We start from the raw sequence: 14,897 nt of genomic DNA on the forward strand, positions 1-14,897 counted from the left end.
GTAAGGTATTTACGGCGCTAGGTGGCACCATTGAATAATCACCAGCTCACGATATCGTGTATATATGCGAAGCGCACATTACACAGAGGCAGCGCACCATAAAGTTTTATTGGTTTAAAAATGGCGACTAAAATATAATTTGGTGACCTAAGAACCCTTACAATGACTCCAGAATCCTTGCCATTCTTCACTACGTGAGTTAAAACTACATTTTTACCTCATAATGGATATTACGTGCATATTTCACGTACATAAGTACAGTAACTTTGAACCTATGGATCTCGGTAACACATAATGATACCGAAAAAAGTTTCAAGGATCCCCGAGAATATCATCTGAAGGACATAGGGTAACAATTTCAGCGATTTTCAATAAATAGAAAGTGTAGAAGTGGTCATTCCCACAATTGGAAACTTCGGTACCCGCACACTCAAAAAAAAAAAAAAAAAAAAAAAAAAAAATGGTTTATCGGGGGTTTCTCAGCAAGCACCTATGACCAAATGGTGCTTTTATAAGCTGCCTAATATCGCCGCAGACCACTACTAGTGCAAAAGAACCAATCTATTTGCTCAATTTGCCTGCGTCGGAGGAAGTGTGTAGTGTCTAAATTTTGACCCTGCACTGTAGAATAGCTACAGTATGTTCGTTCTTCCGACAGTAATACAAATGGTCGTAGGGCAAGGGGTGTCCAAAACACTTGACTACTTGTCTCTGAGATCAATAGAACCAGAGACATTAACCTCTGAAAAACTGCATTTTAACGCGCGACTTTGTGGAACATTTTGGTACTGTGCACTGTCGTGAGCGGACAGAATAAGGGCGGTCTTGTCACATCTGATATCACTGAGGCACTTCTGGCGGTACCCTTGTCTCAGATCAACTTTTGCCGTACTGGATTCTATTACACAAGAAGTCTTAGAGCCTTTCATGTATGTGAAAGCGTATTCCGGATGCTCGGATCTTCTTTAACAGTCTGCAGTGGTGCACCGTGTCAAACACTTTCCGGAAACGTAGGAATATGGAATCCACCTGTTCCTCTTCATACATGGTTTTCCTTCATTCATAATACGGGTAGAGTAGGATGTAGAAGCTCTTATATCGGTAGGAATTTTGATCCACCAGTTTGCGGCCAGACTGTACGAAGTTTGTTCAAAAAGCATCTGGAATTTCGTAATTTTTCTGACTGTATTAATCCGATTTGCACGGTTTTTCGTTGTCGTGGTCTAAGGCGCTGCAATCATGGACTGTGCGGCTGGTCCCGGTGGAGGTTCGAGTCCTCCCTCGGGCATGGGTGAGTGTGTTTGTCATTAGGATAATTTAGGTTAAGTAATGTGTAAGCTTTGGGACTGATGACCTTGTCAGTTAAGTCCCATAAGATTTCACACACATTTGAACATTTTCGTTGTCGTGTTGGTAAATCTGTCTTAAATGTATCTGTGCACTGGCAGCCACATTGGATCTTTAACCTGTCGTCAGTTGTCAAGAACATTACATTTTAATATATGCTTTCCCGGCGTATACAGCTGGAGAAGAGTTCTCGGGCTTCCAGCCGGGTGGCGGTGTCTTCAAACTGCGACGTTTGGACGAGTGACATACTCGTCATTTTCTGGCCAAGAAACGTCGTAGTCTGAAGACGCCACCCGGCTGCAAGCCCGAGAACTCTTCGTCAACATTACATTTATTAGCTAACGAATGGCGATTACATTGATTTGTTTAAAAATTGATCAGAAAATTTGCATTAAATTTTGCTATAAAATTGTATAAAATGAGACAAGGCCTTGTAAATGTTGAATATTTGTTTTGATGAGTGCGTTATGATTAAAAAAAGATTGTAGTAGTATTATAAGCGTTTCCAAAATGGCTGTGAACAAGCTGAAGATGAAGAAAGTTCTGCAATTTCTAGCACATCAATAACCGATGAAATCGTGGAAAAAGTGAAGTAAATGGTTATGAACGATCGCTGAATCAAATCAGAGAAGTTTGTGATGATTGTTGCATATCAACTGGCTCATGTCATGAAATGTATTGCGATGTTTTGTGTATGAAACAGTAAAATCTGTGCCAAAGGTTTTGAATTTCCAACAAAAAACAGCGGCGAATGAATGTTGGCTCAGGTGTTGCTAAATGATGTTAGCCACGTTGCAAAACCACTGAAACGTGTCGTAACAGGTGACGAAATATGGATGTGAGGATATGACGTCGAAGCTAATGCTCAATCGTCCCAGTGGAGGCTTTCTGGATCACCAAGACCGATAATAACTTGGCAAACATGGGTGAATGTAGAAGTTCTGCTAGCTGTTTTCTTAGATTTTAACGGCACAGTGCATCCTGAGTCCTTGACGAAAGGCCAAATGATTAATAAGCAGTACTACCCAAAAGTTCAACGCCCTTTAGAGGAAGCAACTCGAAAAAGAAATAACGCCCGGTCTTGAGGGGAAACAATGTCCTTAGCACCACCAGAAGTACACGCACACTGCACTGCTTGTTCCCGAATTTTTGGCGAAAAACAACACTGTAATGGTGCCCCTACTTCGATATTCGCCAGCTATGGCCCGGTGTGACTTTTTTCTGTTTCCGGAAATAAGATTATCATGATGATGAGATCCCATACTCCGAGGAGCGTAGGGGACGATGCGGGAGACCCGCACCACCGACACGGCAAGGTCCTAATGAAGGTGGTTTGCCATTGCCTTCCTCCGAGCGATGTGAAGATGATGAAGACGACACAACAACACCCAGTCATTTCGAGACAGGGAAAATCGCAACCCCGCCGGGAATCGAACCCGGCACCCCACGCGCGGGAAGCGAGAACGCTACCGCAAGACCACGAGCCGCGAAACACAGCAGAATCTTAAAGGGTTGTCGTTCTACAAACTCAGATGAGATTATAAGCTCATCTTTGAACAAACTGCTATTCCGAGTTCTAGAAGTGTTTCGGGGATAAAAAAAAAAGGTGTGTGAAATCTTATGGGACTTAACTGCGAAGGTCATCAGTCCCTAAGCTTACACACTAGTTAACCTAAATTATCCTAAGGACAAACACATACACCCATACCCGAGGGAGGACTCGAACCTCCGCCGGGACCAGCCGCACAGTCCGTGACTGCAGCGCCGGCCGCGGTGGTCTAGCGGTTCAGGCGCTCAGTCCGGAACCGCGCGACTGCTACGGTCGCAGGTTCGAATCCTGCCTCGGGCGTGGATGTGTGTGATGTCCTTAGGTTAGTTAGGTTTAAGTAGTTCTAAGTTCTAGGGGACTGATGACCACAGCAGTTGAGTCCCATAGTGCTCAGAGCCATTTGAACCATTTGACTGCAGCGCCTGAGACCGCTAGGCTAATCCTGCGCGGCGTTTCAGGGATCGGAAGAAGCGGTGGCATTAGTGTATAACGCCTAATGGGGACTACTTTGAAGGAAATAACAGTAATGTAGACGAATAATTAAAATTGGTTCCAAGCAATGAAAATTCCCGATACTTTTTGAACATCCATCGCATGTACACGTGTACTGGGCAACGTGCCTGTGTTGGCGGCGTACTGTCGAGACACCGGGCATTGGCCAGGTTGGCTCCTCAGAAGGCGGTACGAGGCGCGGCTATTGTTCCGCGGTCCGCCCCCCCCCCCCCCCCCTCACCCTTAGCTTAATGCACGACCGGCTGTCTGCTCCGCTAGCAGCTTAACGGTCGCGAGACTACGGCTGCGGGCAGGCGCGCTAAGCGGCCGTTATTAAACGGGCCTGTGAGAAGGCTGTGTTAGCACCGCAGATTACCACTGCACTGTACTGCCCCGGCCGGCTGGCTGCGCCTGGCAGGCGGGCAACCCGGTCGCCATACCTTTAGCTCTGGCGTTGCGGAATGGCGGGCGAGCGCTATCCTTAGCACCAAGTAATTGCGAGAGATCCGTTACGGCGCGTCTGCCCAGGTATTTAGTGCTTCCACTGCAACGCGCTCCCTGCTGGCATACGGTCTTGGAGTCGCTTATTATTGTGGTGTCTTACCTAGCGACTTACCCGCAATGTATAGAAGGTACATCGTAATTAACTGCGAAAAGTGACACATGTAAAGGAGGCGGTTACTTCCATAGCAGACTATGCGCCTGTGCACTCGTTGTAGGCGTTTTGGGAGGGGGCTGTGATGGGGGGAGGTCGTGAGATTAGAGCTGAATTGCCTGCTGAAATAGAAGGTAGATCAGCCACATTGCTCTCAGAGACAGTTCGTCCTCGCAGATTGGAAACAGAAAAGGATAACAGCATGAGTGCCGCAATAGCCTAGGCTCTCTGCCCATCGCAAAGTGCGTCCCAGTTAGCCCGACCACAAGACGACACACGACTTGCCAGCCACACACACGCCGCTCATCACTTACCGGACTTGCCGCTTGTCTACGAGGCCGCTAATCTATGAGACGCAGAACGCCACGGAGTATCGGACCAGACATCTGACCGGATTCAGGACTTCAACACTGGTTGAACGCAATAAATCGTTCTTAAAACTAGAAGTAGCATGCGAGTAATTTTTGACCAACGATGGTTTTTCGAGGGCCGCAGCCCCCTCCATAATCATCGCAGGACCAAACTCTTCCGTGATTTTTCATCATTTATGGGGTTGTACAATGCATCAAAATTTCATCCCCGTAGCTCATCTAGAATACGAAAAATTTACGTGCTATACCAGTAGTACCATGTGGGTCATTCTTAACCCATACGCATTTTAACGCATTTGATATCAGTAACACCGGTTTTCAGACACTATATAGTTTCTGACTTCGACGTTATTCACGATATATTAGGGTATATTATAATACGTTGGGCCAAAAAGAAGGTGAAATACAAAGTATTCAGAGGTCGGATGACACTTTATATCAGCGCGGCTTTCCGTTTTCTGTGACTGGCGACATGCGGACCTACCGAGTGACACTGGAAAGCTACAGAATAACATATTATACAGTGGGGAATCCCCCATCCTCTGCTACACTGCTGTCTGGGGCCCTGCTAACAGTTCTCTTACACGACAACAGATGTCACGTGCATCGCCCTTATGGACCGTCACAATTGACAAGTTCTTCACCTCCGTGAAACTGCACATGAGCTGAAACAAAAAGGAACAAGTTTAGTTGGTGCTCTGCGGAGATCACTCAAGGAGGTCCTTCCTGCAACACTCTTACACGGCCGGCTGCGGTGGCCGAGCGGTTCTAGGCTCTTCAGTCCGCTACGGTGGCAGGTTCGAATCCTGCCACGGGCTTGGATGTGTGTGATGTCGTTAGGTTTAAGTAGTTCTAAGTTTAGGGGACTGATGACCTCAGCTGTTAAGTCCCATAGTGCTTAGAGCCGTTTTTGAACACTTACAAGTCAGGTGACAATCATCTCACAGAAAAAGAAAAAACCATCGGTATCCTGAGTAAAGTGCATGCTAGATGTCAGATGAATGAGAATACTGAGAAGAAACTTCCAGAAACTGTGAAGTTTTATAATGAAAATAAGGATGAAGTCGATATAGTTGGCTAGACACTAGTGTCTGAGCTGGCACCCACCGATGACCTGTGCGTGTCTCTTACAATATTCTTGACCTTACCATGATCAACGCTGGCGCAATTTTTAAGTTACTTACAAGATATCACGTCGGGACTTTATCCTCAGAGTAGCAAATGAGCTTGCTGCCCTCTAAAAACTGCAGACAAGAGTCAGTCTCCTCTTGCAGGCAATCGATACTGGCGCTGGCCCACATGGAAAACGCGTTGTCATATTCAGGACTTTATCCTCAGAATCGCAGATGAGCTGGCTGCCTCTTACCAACTGCAGAGAAAAATCAATCTCCCCTTTCAGCACCCTCGATACCGGAACTGGACAGTATGGAAATAGAAGGTGTTGTCAAATTCAAGTTTCCTGCGAACAACAAAACGACAAAGGGAAATGAAACATCAAGCGTATGCTTCAAGGACAACAAGTGTGTGTGCAAAAACTGCCGATCGAAAACTCTTGTCGAATGTCTGAATCCCAGCTTAGGTGATTCTGTCAAGTCCTTGTTCTTGTATATTTCCAGATATTTATAATTACAGGCTGACATTATTGCTCTTATGTTTTAGTTCCTTGATTGCAATAAGCAAGAAAGTACATAGGGAATTTTAGTCACCTGTTTCATTGTAGAATCTTTCACAAATATTTGGTACTTACCTTATTTTTCTATAAAAGTAAAAATACTATTAATACTCACATAAACAATGTGTTTTGATTCTGTTTCAATTTTTTATAAAGAAAAACATTATAACATTGTTTTACTTACAATTGATGAAAGATTGTAGAATTTGTTCTGCAAAATTTCAAATTAAAAAAAAGTTTACTTCTGAAAATTTATGTTTGACAGTGTACTGTTCACGTTAGAGACTTATCTTCAACATGAAGACACTCAAAACACCACCCAAATACGAATAAAGAGGTGGTCTTCTACTGTGGGTCAAAAATGACCCATATTGTACTTCTAGAAGTACGGTGAAGTCCGGTACTTCTAGTGTTAAAAGATCAGAATCAACAGACGTAAAGGCTTATTAATAAAGAAAGTGAATTTTCTTTATGTATTTGCGATCACTGTCAACGTTTTGTGAATAAATCCGTCTACATGCCTTATCAAAGTTTCATTATTTACTACGCCGTTTCGTCTACTGCCATCAAAAGATATTTGCAGCTAAAACGAAAAGAACTTGTAGTGTGATAGGCATTTGTTATACAACAAGCGAACAAAAGATAATAAAATAAAAAGTTAAAAAATACTTTTTATTTTTATGACGTTCGGCTACTGTCATCAAAAGCTATCTGCATTTAAAATGGAAGGAATACACACAGTGACATGCATTTGTTAAACAATAAGCTAACAAAAGATAATAAATTAAAAAGTTTAAGAATATTTTTAAAGTTACGCTCACCAAAAAGATTGATTCTTATAGAAGAAAGTTCTGTGTCAGTAGTAATACCTTGCCTCATGGACGTCAAGTATCAGTTCGTTCAAAAACTTGGCTAACTGCCGCTATTTGAATAGCTAATTTGACAAGTATGTTATTATACTCCTTTACAGTGTGTTTTATAATTTGATTTTGAAAGTTTATATTTTATACACAATCTGTTCTTTTTTTATAGCGATGAAGACACGCCGGCCGGAGTGCCCGAGCGGTTCTAGGCGCTACAGTCTGGAACCGCGCGACCGCTACGGTTGCAGGTTCGAATCCTGCCTCGGCCATGGATGTGTGTGATGTCCTTAGGTTAGTTAGGTTTAAGTAGTTCTAAGTTCTAGGGGACTGATGACCTCAGCAGTTAAGTCCCATAGTGCTCAGAGCCATTTGAACCATTTGATGAAGACACACGCTTATATCCTAAGAAAAACGGTGCACCACGAAGGAATTATCCGAAAGTGACGGAATTAGATACATATAATTTACCACATACAGACAAACAAACGTTTACAACCTCAAAGAAATTGGGTCATTTATCCAAGAGAAAGAGCTCCATAAATTAAGCAAGTCAATAACGCGTTGGTCTACCTCTGGCCTTTACCTGGGGATATCGCACCAAACTCTGTCCAGTTGGTGCGTCCGATGGTCGGAGAGGCCTGTCCATAATGCTCCAAACGTTCTCAACTGGGCAGAGATCCGGCGATCAGGAATCTTATCGAGCGGAGTGGAATTGTCTTCAGTGATGAGTCTCTCTTAGAACTGAGTCCCGCTCACAAGCGAGGACTTGTACGGAGGTGCACCGGACAGCGGTGGAATATCATCCTGACAGTCACTCATTATACGGGCCGACAACCAAGAGTGATGGTATGCGGTGCCATTTTTTTCCGTAGCAGGACCGCTTTGGTTGTCATCCACCACCACCCTTACAGCACAACGGTGCGTCGACTATACTGTACGCCCCGTTTTGTCGCTCTTCGTTGAAAACTATCCTGGACTTACATTTCAGCAAGATAATGCCCGCCCGAACACATCGAGAGTTTCTACTACTTGTCTCATTTCTTGCCAAACCCCACCTTGGCTAGCAAGGCCGCCGGATTTCTCCAAAATTGGCACGTTTGGAGCATTATGGGTAAAGCTGATCTCGGGATTTTTACGATCTGACTCACCAGTTGGACAGAATTTGGCGAGATATCTCTCAGGCGGACATGGAACAACTTTGTCAATCAATGAGAAGCCGAATAACTGCTTAAGAGCCAGAGGTGGGCCAACGCGTTTTTGACTTGCTCAATCAGTAGAGCTGCTCTCTTGTATAAATCATCCATTTTTTTCTGAAGTTGTAATTATTAATTGTATTTATACACTCCTGGAAATTGAAATAAGAACACCGTGAATTCATTGTCCCAGGAAGGGGAAACTTTATTGACGCATTCCTGGGGTCAGATACATCACATGATCACACTGACAGAACCACAGGCACGTAGACACAGGCAACAGAGCAAGCACAATGTCGGCACTAGTACAGTGTATATCCACCTTTCGCAGCAATGCAGGCTGCTATTCTCCCATGGAGACGATCGTAGAGATGCTGGATGTAGTCCTGTGGAACGGCTTGCCATGCCACTTCCACCTGGCGCCTCAGTTGGACCAGCGTTCGTGCTGGACGTGCAGACCGCGTGAGACGACGCTTCATCCAGTCCCAAACATGCTCAATGGGGGACAGATCCGGAGATCTTGCTGGCCAGGGTAGTTGACTTACACCTTCTAGAGCACGTTGGGTGGCACGGGATACATGCGGACGTGCATTGTCCTGTTGGAACAGCAAGTTCCCTTGCCGGTCTAGGAATGGTAGAACGATGGGTTCGATGACGGTTTGGATGTACCGTGCACTATCCACTGTCCCCTCGACGATCACCAGTGGTGTACGGCCAGTGTAGGAGATCGCTCCCCACACCATGATGCCGGGTGTTGGCCCTGTGTGCCTCGGTCGTATGCAGTCCTGATTGTGGCGCTCACCTGCACGGCGCCAAACACGCATACGACCATCATTGGCACCAAGGCAGAAGCGACTCTCATCGCTGAAGACGACACGTCTCCATTCGTCCCTCCATTCACGCCTGTCGCGACACCACTGGAGGCGGGCTGCACGATGTTGGGGCGTGAGCGGAAGACGGCCTAACGGTGTGCGGGACCGTAGCCCAGCTTCATGGAGACGGTTGCGAATGGTCCTCGCCGATACCCCAGGAGCAACAGTGTCCCTAATTTGCTGGGAAGTGGCGGTGCGGTCCCCTACGGCACTGCGTAGGATCCTACGGTCTTGGCGTGCATCCGTGCGTCGCTGCGGTCCGATCCCAGGTCGACGGGCACGTGCACCTTCCGCCAACCACTGGCGACAACATCGATGTACTGTGGAGACCTCACGCCCCACGTGTTGAGCAATTCGGCGGTACGTCCACCCGGCCTCCCGCATGCCCACTATACGCCCTCGCTCAAAGTCCGTCAACTGCACATACGGTTCACGTCCACGCTGTCGCGGCATGCTAGCAGTGTTAAAGACTGCGATGGAGCTCCGTATGCCACGGCAAACTGGCTGACACTGACGGCGGCGGTGCACAAATGCTGCGCAGCTAGCGCCATTCGACGGCCAACACCGCGGTTCTGGTGTGTCCGCTGTGCCGTGCGTGTGATCATTGCTTGTACAGCCCTCTCGCAGTGTCCGGAGCAAGTATGGTGGGTCTGACACACCGGTGTCAATGTGTTCTTTTTTCCATTTCCAGGAGTGTATGTTTGTCCGTACATGTAAAAGACAGCTAACAATTTCCATTCCATTTTTCTTCTTGCCCATCTTTCGCCCAAAACTCTAAAACTTACATCTATGTATTATTATTTGAACCAAGGTGTTGGTTGATGCCCGATTAACCTCAGTTTTTAGTACTGCCACAGAACCTTCTTTTGTAAGTTCCGACCTTTTGATTAGTGTATCTATAACAATATTTCTTAACTTTTTAACCTTTTAATTTATTATCTTTTGCTATCTTGTTGTACAACAAAACCTGTCTCTCTCTTTACTTTACTTTGATGTAATTTAACATTAGTCTTATGGTGGTAACAGTCGAAAAGGCGTAATAAATAAAGAAATTTTAATAAGAAACCTAATCGGTTTTATTCACAAAATATTCAAAGACTATTTCAGAAGTACCCAAAGGAAGTGTAGTTTCAGCGTTACCGTTTACCATGTATAAAATGGAACTGAACGTAAAACGAAAAAGGACGAAAGTAATGAGGAGTAGGAGAAATTAAATGAGTGAAAAAGTTAGCTTCAGAATTGGTTCCAAGAGGTAGATGAAGGGAAGGAATTCCAATACCTCGGCTGCATGACGGACGAAGCAAGAACGTAATAAGCGGATTACTGCAGGCAAAAAGGGCGTTCCTGGCCGAGAGAAGTCTACTAATATCAAACATAGTACTTAAATTGAGGAAGACGTTTCTAAGAATGTACATTTGGAGCACAGCATTGTATGGAAGTGAATTGAAGGAGAGAACTGAAGAATTTACAATGTAAAACCATTGAAGGATGTTGGAAACCAGGTGGACCGATTACCAGTGGGAAATTTCTCCGCAGAATCGGCGAGGAAAAGCACATGTGGAAGTCACTATACAGTATGATAGGACATGTATTCAGACGTGGTACACGGTACTAGAACGAGCTGCAGACGGCAAAAATTGCGGGGATGAAGACAGAGACTGGAATACAACAGTCTCCTTGATCGTCCGTCATGAATAATTTTGCTTCGAAGACGGCAGACTTCCTTCAGTTGATCGTCTTCGCCGTCCGAAATTTATATACGTTTATCGCTAATCTTATTGTTACTGCTCCCCTTTACGTTGGTATTTCTTCGTCATCGGGGTGTGTACCCATCTTACCATTGATATCATCTCAATTTTAATCCCAGTCCTCAATTTTAATTTTAATTCCTCATTGCTTCTTCGATTCCCAGACTACTAAAGGCGAAAGCCTACATTCCTGTCTTGCAACCTTGGTTCTTATAAATACTGTATACTAATACTATACTATCTTACAAGTCTGAACATGTTCCACTATTTTAACATTGTCGAAGGATTTTCTAGATCCAACAAACATTATGTATATGTCTTGATTTTCCTTAACTTCTTCTTCCAATATGAAGCGCAACTTGTGAAGTATGGATGGGAAAAACCGACAGGTTAAAACCAATATTGGTATTTTAGTTCTGAATAATCGCTACTTTTTCAGTTTTTTTTGTCTCGGTTGTAATACATTTTTTGAAGCTTTGCTAATAACCAGGTAAAAAACCCGAGATATCAATTTTCCTTAGCTGCAGTGCTAAAATTTCTAGATTTTAAATAAAACTTTTTTTTTTAAAAAAAAAGTTATGTTTATTCGTAAAGCGTCCATTTCCTTGAAATACTGGGTTCTTATAGAAATTGGAAAAAGCGATCATCATTATTTTAATAAAAACGCCTGCAGTTAGAAACTAGAATCAAATACGTGACAAAAGAATCGATACAGCATTCTAGAGACAATAATGTACCTTCTGCAGTAATGTACCTATTACACGGTGTGTGTGTGTGTGTGTGTGTGTGTGTGTGTGTGTGTGTGTGTGTGTGTGTGTGTGTAGTTTGCAAGACTGGTCCCCACCTGGTCTATACGGTAAGCTTCTCGCTGTCGTCCTCGCATATCGGTTGTATTGCAGAATGACACCATTCCTCTTTGGAAGTATTTTGCGAACTGCGACAGCAATGAAATAAAATGCTCCATTTGCTTTAAAAGACTAAAAACGAAAGGAAGCACAACAAGCTTGCGACATCATATAATGAGAAAACATCCACGATGTTCCTTGAAAGAAGGTAATAACTGAACCCTTAATTTTATGGTTGCGTCATGGAGAAAAGATGATACTGACCAAAAGTAATGATACAGAGAAGACATCAAGTTGTAATCTTTCGCTCGCGTTGTCGCCGTACCCGTCTCCTTCACTTTCTCAGTCTTTGCTGGAGACAATGAGACTGCTACAACATCAATTCCATAACGATCGTGATCCGGTGCTCGTTCACCTTCATTAGAATTTTTCAACCTTTGTTCGAAGTCTAGGATTATTAGCAAAGAAACACCGAAAATCAGTTACTTCAGAAACCTGTTATTTTGAGCGGTTTTAAAAGCCAGCTTAGACTGGAGACGAAAACAACCGGTGTAACGGAAAACCGGTCGTTTCAGCGATAACCGCCATCCACTGGTAGCTTTACATTTCCGAAAGACAAGCTAATCGATATCTAGCAGATTTCAATCTTCTTTTGCAATCTTCTGTACATTATTCCTGGCGGAAACTTGGATATGAATTGTTAAGCTTAGCCGCTCTTCCTGTCTTCGTGTTTGTGTTGATATTTCTCTCTAAGTCCGATAGTACTTCTACTTTACACTCTCACGGCTTCCACTGACCATCTTTCATATTTGTTTGGTTGCTGCTTCCCTCAACGCTTTTAGAAATTTCGAAGTTTTATTATCTATGATTTCCGCCTTAATTTATATAAGGTCTTAAAAAGCCGCCTTTGATTCTAATAGTGGACCCTATGTTTTCCATACCGACTCTCACTTTGTCCGCTATCACTTCATCAGACAGTTCCTCATTCTTAGACTGTCTGTGCACTCTCTTTTCACTAATCCGCCCGGCCCTCTGCGTCTATTTCTGATATTCCTCTGGCACTTCTAATGTTGACGCCCACTTTGTAAATGGTTCAAATGGCTCTGGGCACTATGGGACTTAACATCAGTGGTCATCAGTCCCCTAGAACTCGGAACTCCTTAAACCTAACTAACCTAAGGACAGCACACACATCCATGCCCAAGGCAGGATTCGAACCTGCTACCGTAGCGGTCACGCGATTCCAGACTGAAGCGCCTAGAACCGCACGGCCACACTGCCCGGCCCGTGGAATCCTTGCCTATGACCGAGCGAAGTAGCCCATTAGCTGACACAAGGAGCGGATTAACGTCCCTGTGGCCTGGACCTGTTATACTAATTAACGGCGTGCATGGTTTTCTCAATACGATTAAGAGAAAATTCGCGGATGGTGCTGTAGTATACAGAGAAGTTGCAGTATTAGAAAATTGTAGCGAAATGCAGGAAGATCTGCAGCGGATAGGCACTTGGTGCAGGGAGTGGCAACTGTCCCTTAACATAGACAAATGTAATGTATTGCGAATACATAGAAAGAAGGATCCTTTATTGTATGATTATATGATAGCGGAACAAACACTGGTAGCAGTTACTTCTGTAAAATATCTGGGAGTATGCGTACGGAACGATTTGAAGTGGAATGATCATATAAAATTAATTGTTGGTAAGGCGGGTACCAGGTTGAGATTCATTGGGAGAGTGCTTAGAAAATGTAGTCCATCAACAAAGGAGGTGGCTTACAAAACTCTCGTTCGACCTATACTTGAGTATTGCTCATCAGTGTGGGATCCGTACCAGATCGGTTTGACGGAGGAGATAGAGAAGATCCAAAGAAGAGCTGCGCGTTTCGTCACAGGGTTATTTGGTAAGCGTGATAGCATTACGGAGATGTTGAGCAAACTCAAGTGGTAGACTCTGCAAGAAAGGCGCTCTGCATCGCGGTGTAGCTTGCTGTCCAGGTGTCGAGAGGGTGCGTTTCTGGATGAGGTATTGAATATATTGCTTCCCCCTACTTATACCTCCCGAGGAGATCACGAATGTAAAATTAGAGAGATTAGAGCGCGCACGGAGGCTTTCAGACAGTCGTTCTTCCCGCGAACCATACGCGACTGGAACAGGAAAGGGAGGTAATGACAGTGGCACGTAAAATGCCCTCCGCCACACACCTTTGGGTGGCTTGCGGAGTGTAAATGTAGATGTAGATTACTTTGAAACCGACACGGCCGACCAACTTCCTCAGCCTTATTATTATTATTATTATTATTATTACTATTACGATTACTATTAGTTGAGGTCATTCTGGCTAATTTTAGGAACTGTGACTGTATGGAGCAATTATTTTTACTTTTCTGCTACCAGTCACATTTATTTATTTTATGTTTAATTTAACACATCGCTTTTCAAGCACGTTTTGCTCATCATCAGGCGTTTACGCAAATACATGTTACTAAAATGTGAGCCTAATATAACCTATAACTGATTTTGTTCCCTCTTCTGCTACTGGACTCAATATTAAGGTGAACAACCGAGTTGTAACAAGTATGTACGATTATCACACCACAGCAACTGACGCAAAACTATCAGCGCCACGCTCCAGCTCTGGTGCAAACCACGATTCCAGACACACCTGCGCGTCAGCAGAAGACAAGGCGGGACGTCGACTTCTGGCCACCCATTGCCCGCCCTCCTCCCACCCCCTCCCCCCCAAATACCCCCTTCGCTATTAGAGCATCTACATGGATACTCTACAAAACACATGTAAGTGCCTGGCAGAAGGTTCATCGAACCACCTTCACAATTCTCTATTATTCCAATATCGTATAGCGTGCGGAAAGAATGAACACCTATATCTTTCCGTACGAGCTATGATTTCCCTTATTTTATCGTGGTGATCGTTCCTTCCTATGTAGGTCGGTGTCAACAAAATATTTTCGCATTCGGAGAAGAAAGTTGGTGATCAGAATGTCGTGAGAAGATTCCGTCGCAACGAAAAACGGTCTTTCTTTTAATGATGTCCAGCCCAAATCCTGCATCATTTCTGTGACACTCTCTCCCATATTTGCGATAATACAAAACGTGCTGCCCTTCTTTGAACTTTTTCGATGTACTCCGTCAGTCCTATCTGGTAAAGATCCCACACCGCACAGCAGTATTCTAAAAGAAGGCGGACAAGCGTAGTGTAGGCAGTCTCCTTAGTAGGTCTGTTGCATTTTCTAAGTGTCCTGCCAACAAAATGCAGTCTTTGGTTAGCCTTC

The sequence above is a fragment of the Schistocerca serialis genome, chromosome 1 (assembly GCF_023864345.2).
Source record: "Schistocerca serialis cubense isolate TAMUIC-IGC-003099 chromosome 1, iqSchSeri2.2, whole genome shotgun sequence".
Classification (NCBI taxonomy): domain Eukaryota; kingdom Metazoa; phylum Arthropoda; class Insecta; order Orthoptera; family Acrididae; genus Schistocerca; species Schistocerca serialis.